We start from the raw sequence: 8,373 nt of genomic DNA, 5'->3' as shown, positions 1-8,373 counted from the left end.
ACTTTATTTTTCTGGGCTCCAAAATCACTGCAGATGGTGGCTGTAGCCATGAAATTAAAAGACACTTACTCCTTGGAAGAAAAGTTATGACCAACCTAGACAGCATATTAAAAAGCAGAGATATTACTTTGCCAACAAAGATTCATCTAGTCAAACTATGGTTTTTCCTGTGGTCATGTATGGATGTGAGAGTTGGACTAGAAAGAAAGCTGAGCACTGAAGAATTGATGCTTTTGAACTGTGGTGTTGGAGAAGACTCTTGAGAGTCCCCTGGACTGCAAGGAGATCCAACCAGTTCATCCTAAAGGAAATCAGTCCTGAGTGTTCATTGCAAGGACTGATGCTGAAGCTGAAACTCCAATACTTTGGCCACCTGATACGAAGAGCTGACTCATTTGAAAAGACCCTGATGCTGGGAAAGATTAAAGGCAGGAAGAAAAGGGGACGACAGAGGATGAGATGGTTGGCTGGCATCACCAACTCAATGGACATGAGTTTGGGTAAACTCCGCAAGTTGGTGATGGACAGGGAGGTCTGGCATGCTGCAGTCCATGGGGTCTCAAAGAGCCGGACACGACTGAGTGACTGAACTGAACTGAATAAAGAGTGATGTTGAGCACTTTTTTCATGTATTTGTTGGCCATCTGTATGTCTTCCTTGGAGAAATGTCTTTTAGGTCTTCTGCCCAGTTTTTGATTGAGTTGTTTGTTTTTCTGATATTGAGCTTCATAAGCTGCTTGCATATTTTGGAGATTAATCCTTTGTCAGTTGCTTCATTTGCAATTATTTTCTCCCATTCTGAGGGTTGTCTTTTCATCTTGTTTATGGTTTCCTCTGCTGTGCAAAAGTTTTTAATTATGTCCCATTTGTTTATTTTTGTTATTTCCTTTACTCTTGCTGCAATATATGTCATAGAGTCTTCTGCCTATGTTTTCCTATAAGAGTTTTGTAGTTTCTGGTCTTACATTTAGGTCTTTAATCAATTTTGAGTTTATTTTTGTGTGTGGTGTTAGGAAGTGTTCTAATTTCATTCTTTTTATATGTAGCTGTCCAGTTTTCCCAACATCATTTATTAAAGAAACTGTCTTTCCTCCATTGTATATTCTTGCTTCCTTTGTCAAAGATAAGGTGCCCATAGGTGGGTGGGTTTATCTCTGGGATTTCTATCTTGCTCCATTGGTCTATATTTCTGTTTTTGTGCCAGTACCATACCATCTGATGACTTTAGCTTTGTAGTTGTAGTAAATCTGAAGTTAGGAAGGTTGATTCCTCCAGGTCCATTCTTCTTTCTCAAGATAGCTTTGGCTACTTGAGCGGGGTCTTTTGTATTTCCATACATACTGTAAATTTTTTTGTTCTAGTTCTTTGAAAAAATGCCATTGGTAATTCGATAGGATTGCATTGAATATGTAGATTTCTTTGGGTAGTATAGTCATTTTCATAATATTGAGTCTTCCAGTCCAAAAACATGATATATCTCTCAATTTCTGAGAGATATATCATGTTCTTGTATGTATCTCTGTTTATATACAAGATGATATGTTTGTATCATCTCTGATTTCTTTCATGAGTGTCATAGTTTTCTATATATAGGTCTTTTGTCTTCTTGGGATTCCGTGGTGGCTCAGATGGTAAAGCATCTGCCCGCAATTCAAGAGACCCAGGTTCGATTGCTGTTGGGAAGATCCCCTGGAGAAGGAAATGGCAACCCACTTCAGTACTCTTGGGAAATTCCATGGATGGAGGAGCCTGGTGGGCTATAGTCCATGGGGTTGCAAAGAGTTGGACACGACTGAGTGACTTCACTTTTTCTTTGTCTTCTTAGGTAGGTTTCTTCCTAGGTGTTTAATTCTTTTGTTGTAGTAGTAAATGAGATTGATTCCTTAATTTCTCTTTCTGATTTTTCATTGTCAGCATATCAGAATGCAAGGGATTTCTGTGTATTGATTTTGTATCCTGTGACTTAATTCATTGATTAGTTCCAGTAGTTGTTCAATAGTATCTTCAGGGTAGAAACATATGTTTTTAATGGTATTATTTATAAATTCATATGATCATAAAATTTCCACTGTCTTCCAGGTATTATAGTTATTTGCATGTCTAGGTTAGGGTATGGAGATTTAAATTTAATCAAACAGTGACTCTTAGAAATGACATGTGCTTAATAGTCAGAACTCTTGCAATTGAACAAAACTGTTTAAAAAGTTAATCATATTTATTTGTTTAAATGCCTGTGGAGTAAATTTTGAAATAAGTATCAAGTTCAATGGAATATTAACCCAAGTGCAGTTTTATAAGGTAACAGTCTAGGTATCTTGTGAACAGCACCATCGCACAAACCTCTACTAGAACTATCTACAACACTTATTCTCAGCCTTGGCTATGAATTTTGATACCTGAGCTCAATCTCTAGAGATTATTTAGCACAGCAATTAATACAAGAATATAATTTTTTAATTCTAATATGCACTATAAGTTGAGAAATAGTGAATTATAGTTTACTCTGTTCAAAAACATGATTTTCCAAAATGTCAGCCTCTTGAGTAATTGAAGAAGTCAAGATAGAAACAATAGCTTACCATTATCTGAGATTACCAGACAGGCAAACACTAAAAAGAATGCTAGTATCGAAGCACTGAATAGTGTTTTTTTCAAACTGTTGTTACTACTCATTCATGGATCATGTAATTAACTTAATGAATCATGTCTGGCACTTAAGATAATTTTTAAAAGGAAAGGAAAGAGAGAAGAGAGGAGAGAAAAAGAGGTCATTGCATCTAGTGAAGAAAATAGAAAACTTAATATGTGACTATTGAATCACTATATAAAATGCTTTTCTTACACTCTCCTGTACTGTTAAGGGGGAATTTAAATGTGCACAACATTTCTTGAGGGCCTTCTGGCAACAGGGGTTTAAACCCTTGAAAATTTTCACTTTGACCTACATGTTCCTTATCTATGAACTTATCCTAGTGAAATACTCTCTCAAATGTACTTGTATGTGGGAATGTACATTCCTTTGCTGTTTACAGTAGGGAAAAAATTTTTAATATCCAACCATATGGATTATGATTGAATACATTATGAGTTACCCATGTAATAAAATACAACGCCTCTATTAAAAATAACTGACTGTGGATCTATCTCTACTGATTTGGAATGATGTTCAGTTGCATTAGAAAGAAAAAGCAGATTACAAGGTTAGGCACTGTATAACCCCACTGCGGTTAGTATGTATTTATAAAGATACTGGAGAGAGAGGTTAAATGCACAGACTCAGAGCTAGACTGCCTGGCTTCCACATCCTGGCTCTACCGCATCCTAGTTGCATGGACAAGAAGCTCAACTTCACCAATGAAATGTAGATAATTATTGTACCTACTTCACTGAGAATGAGCCTAGTTAATAATTCTCCAAGCAGTGCCAAGCACTTGTTAATCACTCAAGGAATGTGAGCTCTATCTATACCAGGGAAAGAATGAAGAAACTCATGTTCTAAGTCCTAACTAACACTAGGATCACTAATGAACTTCATTCATTAATTTACACATTTTGTATACTTGAAATTTTTAATCAGAAAAGACAATTCATGGCATAAAATTAAAAGCATATAATTTTATCTTTGGATTCTACAGTGTCTTTAATTTGATGACTTCAGACTAAAAGATGATAAGTATAACTAATATAGTAATGACAGTAACAACATGTTTCAATCAGATTTTGCTTACTTCTTTAAAGAAATGAGGTTTGAGTGATTTCATGCCCAATCAGGCAAAGAATTCTGCTCTGGAATTTCATTTTCCTGATTTTGGAATTTCTGTAATTTCTGTGACTGGTACCAAGAAATCTGCTTCTGCACTCCCTTCTCTACAGGTGCTCTGCTTTCTCTCATTTTATCAGTCCAAGCAAGGCCATGACAGGAATCCACACTAAATTGCCCCCTTATACAGCCCCCAGAGCTACTCCTCTGTCCCAAAAGCATACCTTAGGCAATTGCATTTTAGTGAAACAAGATGACATCATGCCCAAAGAAAACAGCGCAAACTTAGCTGTCCTTGCGTTGATCCGTGAGTTATGAACAGGGACCTTATATGGCATTGTGTGTGGGTGGGGAGATTCATTAGGAGAGAAAACCGGGAATTAACCAAAACAAATGGGAAAAAAAAAGAGAGAGATTTAGAAATTATCCATTGTTTCATCATTCAAAATCTACAGTGAACATACTAATATATTTCCTTCCAGGCATTTTCTTCATAAGTTTTCATAGGTTGCTGCAGTTATATTACAGACACAATTTAGTAAACTGCTTTTTCCTCTTGGTTTTATATCAAAAGCATTTACCATGATACCATGCAGTTTTCAAAAACAATGCCTGCATAAAGTTTTCTTGAGTGAAAAATTTAACCATGTCTTTTTTTAATGGCATTCAGATTCTTTTCAAGTTTTAGCTACTATAGAGAGAACTATGAAAAATTTTGTGAAGGAGCTTTTTATGTATACAAAATTGTTCAGCTTTTTTCCACATGTGCAGTCAAAAAGTGAAATTACTGTGTCAAAGTTAATGAGTATTTTAAGTCTTTGGATAGATGTTGGCATATTGCAGTTGACCTTATGTCTAATTACTCTCCTACATTGGAAGTGGCAGGATAAATTTACACAACTATTAAAGAAGGCACTGAAAATATAGATTACTAATTTATATGCAGCCTTGTTCCAAAGAGGATTTAAACCGTTTACAAAAGCAAACACATCTAATCAAGTATTTTTTAAAAGCGGGAGAGTGAGATAGAAGGGTAAAAATAAGAAAAGTAACAACCAGCATTTATTGAATACTTATTGTGATCAGGCACTGTATTAGGTCCATCACATATAATCTTATTTAATTCTCACAGCAAAGAGGAAGGTAATAATATGCCCACTCTACAGATAAGAAAACTGAGGCCTGGAAAGTTAGTAACTTGCCCCAAACCAGTAAGGCACAGAGTAGTTACTTTAAACTCCAAAATTTGAGCTCTTACACAATACTTCATTTGGGGCTACACAGAGATATCTTTATTAGGGGTGCTGCTGCTACTGCTAAGTCGCTTCAGTCGTGTCCGACTCTGTGCGACCCCATAGACAGCAGCCCACCAGGCTATGCCGTCCCTGGGATTCTCCAGGCAAGAACACTGGAGTGGCTTGCCATTTCCTTCTCCAATGCATGAAAGTGAAAAGTGAAAGTGAAGTCGCTCAGTCGTGTCCGACTCTTAGCGACCCCATGGACTGCAGCCTACCAGGCTCCTCCGTCCACAGGATTTTCCAGGCAAGAGTACTGGAGTGGGTTGCCACTGCCTTCAAGCCAAAATAAAAGTCTGCTATCCAGGGGTCTATGCAGACAGGGAGACAGGAGACATTAGAAAATTCATAGTGTTCAAAAGACAAACACAAATCAATTTCTTCTAAGTGTGAACATACCTGTTATATCACCCTTTCTCCAGCAATGGATTGTTTTATTTTTAAAAGCATATATTTAAAGACTTCCCAGGTGGTACAGTGGATGGGAATCAGCCCACCAAGTCAGGAGACATGGGTTTGATCCCTGATCAGGGAAGATCCCACAGGCCAGTGGAGCAACTAAGTCCATGTACCACAAAGTTGTTCAGTCGTGTCCGACTCTGTGATCCTGTGGACTGTAGCCTACCAGGCTCCTCCGTCCATGGGATTCTCCAGGCAAGAATACTGGAGTGGGTTGCCATTTCATTCTCCAGGGGATCTTCCCGACCCAGGGATCGAACCCAGGTCTCCCGCACTGCAGGTAGTCGCTTTAACCTCTGAGCCACCAGGGAAGCCCCACAACTACTGAAGCCATCATGCCTACAGCCTCTGCTCCACAGCAACTGGAGAAGCCACCACAATGAGAAGCTCATGCACTGCAACTAGAATTAGCCCCCACTCTCCACAACTAGAGCAACAAAGAGCCAGTGCAATCAACAATTAATAAATTAATTTTTAAAATGCATATACTTACAATGTTCACATCAGTGAATGGTCTATCCCTGCCGATTTTAATATCAAGATGTGGCATTTTTCCATATGTGTGCTTATTTCTACATTTCCGTGTCTTCTGCTGTGAATTGGGTAATTTCTTTTTCCTTTTTTTCTCTACAGTCTTTATGATCATACCTTAGAATAAGGATACCAGGTTCTTTGCAGCAAATATGACAATTTATTTAATTTCTAACTCTGAAATTTTATATTACATTCTGTAGTCAAATATTTTTCATTATGATTTTCTTTCTACCACTTAGAAACAGTCTTTCATCTATTAGAAGTCTGACAAATATTAAAACTTACATCAATAAAGTTGTTCTGCAATATAGTATCTGTTTAATTTATCAAGAATGTATTTGGGGTCATGGTGTGAGGTGAGAACTTATACTCTTTCTCTTTATTTATGACTATTATTTATTTATTACATATATTCATTTATGTGCAGCCTTGTTCCAACAAGGATTAATTTTATTTATTATTATTTATTCCTTCTCTTTGTACTGCATATTGAATTCACATACACATAACATGCACCATTGTTAGGCCATAGATTCTGCTCCAGGAACTGTATCCTTCCATTCCATTACTATTTCTGTGCTACCCTCTGATGATACCAGTGCTCCCTTAAGAAGGCAGTCTCATCCTCCCCCTTATCTTTAGAATATGAGATGGTCTTGTCTGAATATATTTTTAGATCAATTTTGAGACTTTAAATTTGCCAAGACTTCTCCCCCACAGAAAATCCTACTGGGTTCAACTTGAAAATGCATCAAGCCTATGAATTATTTTTGCAAACAGTCTCATCTCCACAGTGGTTCCTTTTTTCAACACGTGGGGGCCTTCCCTTTCTTCCATCCTGCTTTGCCTTGCTCAGTAAAACTGGTGCTTTGATCGCTGTCACATCTGGTCTCCTTCTTCCACCCCACTTCAGTTTCACTCCATGTTCTCCTGTTTCCTCATGCACATCCAAACATAACACAATAGGACTTTCATTTACTACAGATGAGAAATCCTGGATCAGGTCTCATTTACTTAAACAATTAGCTAACAATGTGTTGCCTAAGAGGCATGAGCTATACTAGAAGCGTAGCATTCTCTAAGCCATTTGTTTTTAATCTTATGAATAACCACTCAGAACAGGAGAGTCGTAAGTTCTTTTTAAAGTTACTTGGCTCCATCTTCGAGGTGGAATTCCAATTATTTGGAGTGAAGACAGTTGGAGTCCCCAGAGGCAGGACAAGAGTGAGGCAGGTGCAGTGCCCATGATGCAAAATTCAACATTTCTGGAGGTGCCTCCCTCTCCTCACCCTTGTCCTGGTTCCACCCCAGAAGTCCAGGTGCTGCGTGCCAGGTAGTGATGGCCTGCACCTGGGAGAGAAGACCACTCCCATAGCACTGCCAGGGGCCTGCAGGGGTGGGCCCGTCACCATCTGTGAAGAGCTCTTAGTCCTGCTTGACAGATGGCCCCCATCTTTGCTTATCCAGGTCACTTTTGCATTTTGATAGCAAACAAACAAACAAACAAACAAACACTAGATCAGTGTGACAGCCTGACACCTACAGGAATGCTCTTACAGGGTCCATGACCATTTGTCTGAACCACTTTATAGGTCAATGGAGTTGTGATCTGCACTCTGGCCTTTGCCACCCTTAACTGTCCAGAACCACCACTCACTTGGAAGAACCAGATAATCCTTGAACACAGGAACGAGAGCCAGTTAAAAACCCAAGAAGAGTTGGAGATAAGCAGAGGAAATCAACTATGATCAAATGCACTGTAAAATGGACATCAGGAGGCTACATATATATGAGGCCTGATTCCATAGTCTTGGTATGCTATTCAAACACAACAAAATAGCTTTTGTTTGGGGCAAGGGGAAATTTATTTAACAATCTTAGCTATGCAGGACACATTCTCATTAATTAGAAAAGGCTCTAAAGTCTGAGATAAAATTCAGAATTAGAGAGGAAAGGAAAGAGAAAAGAGAAGATGGAAGAGGATGTCAGAGAGCAGAAAGCTACCAGGAGGGGCAAGAGGCTCACACAGTGAGAAGATCCTGGGACGGGGAGAGGGTCACGGCAGGACGAGGTGCCAGGCAAAAAGGGCAGGGCCACTCAGTTCAGTTCAGTTCAGTCGCATCTGACTCTTTGTGACCCCATGAACCACAGCACGCCAGGCCTCCCAGTCCATCATTAACTCCCGGAGTTCACCCAAACTCATGTCCATTGAGTTGGTGATGCCAGCCAACCATCTCATCCTCTGTCATCCCCTTCTCCTCCTGCCTTCAATCTTTCCCAGCATCAGGGTCTTTTCAAATGAGTCAGCTCTTTGCATCAGGTGGC

This window comes from Bos taurus, chromosome 3 (genome assembly GCF_002263795.3).
Source record: "Bos taurus isolate L1 Dominette 01449 registration number 42190680 breed Hereford chromosome 3, ARS-UCD2.0, whole genome shotgun sequence".
NCBI classification, from domain to species: domain Eukaryota; kingdom Metazoa; phylum Chordata; class Mammalia; order Artiodactyla; family Bovidae; genus Bos; species Bos taurus.
The sequence above is the reverse complement of the archived record's forward strand: the minus strand, read 5'-3'. Positions refer to the sequence as shown.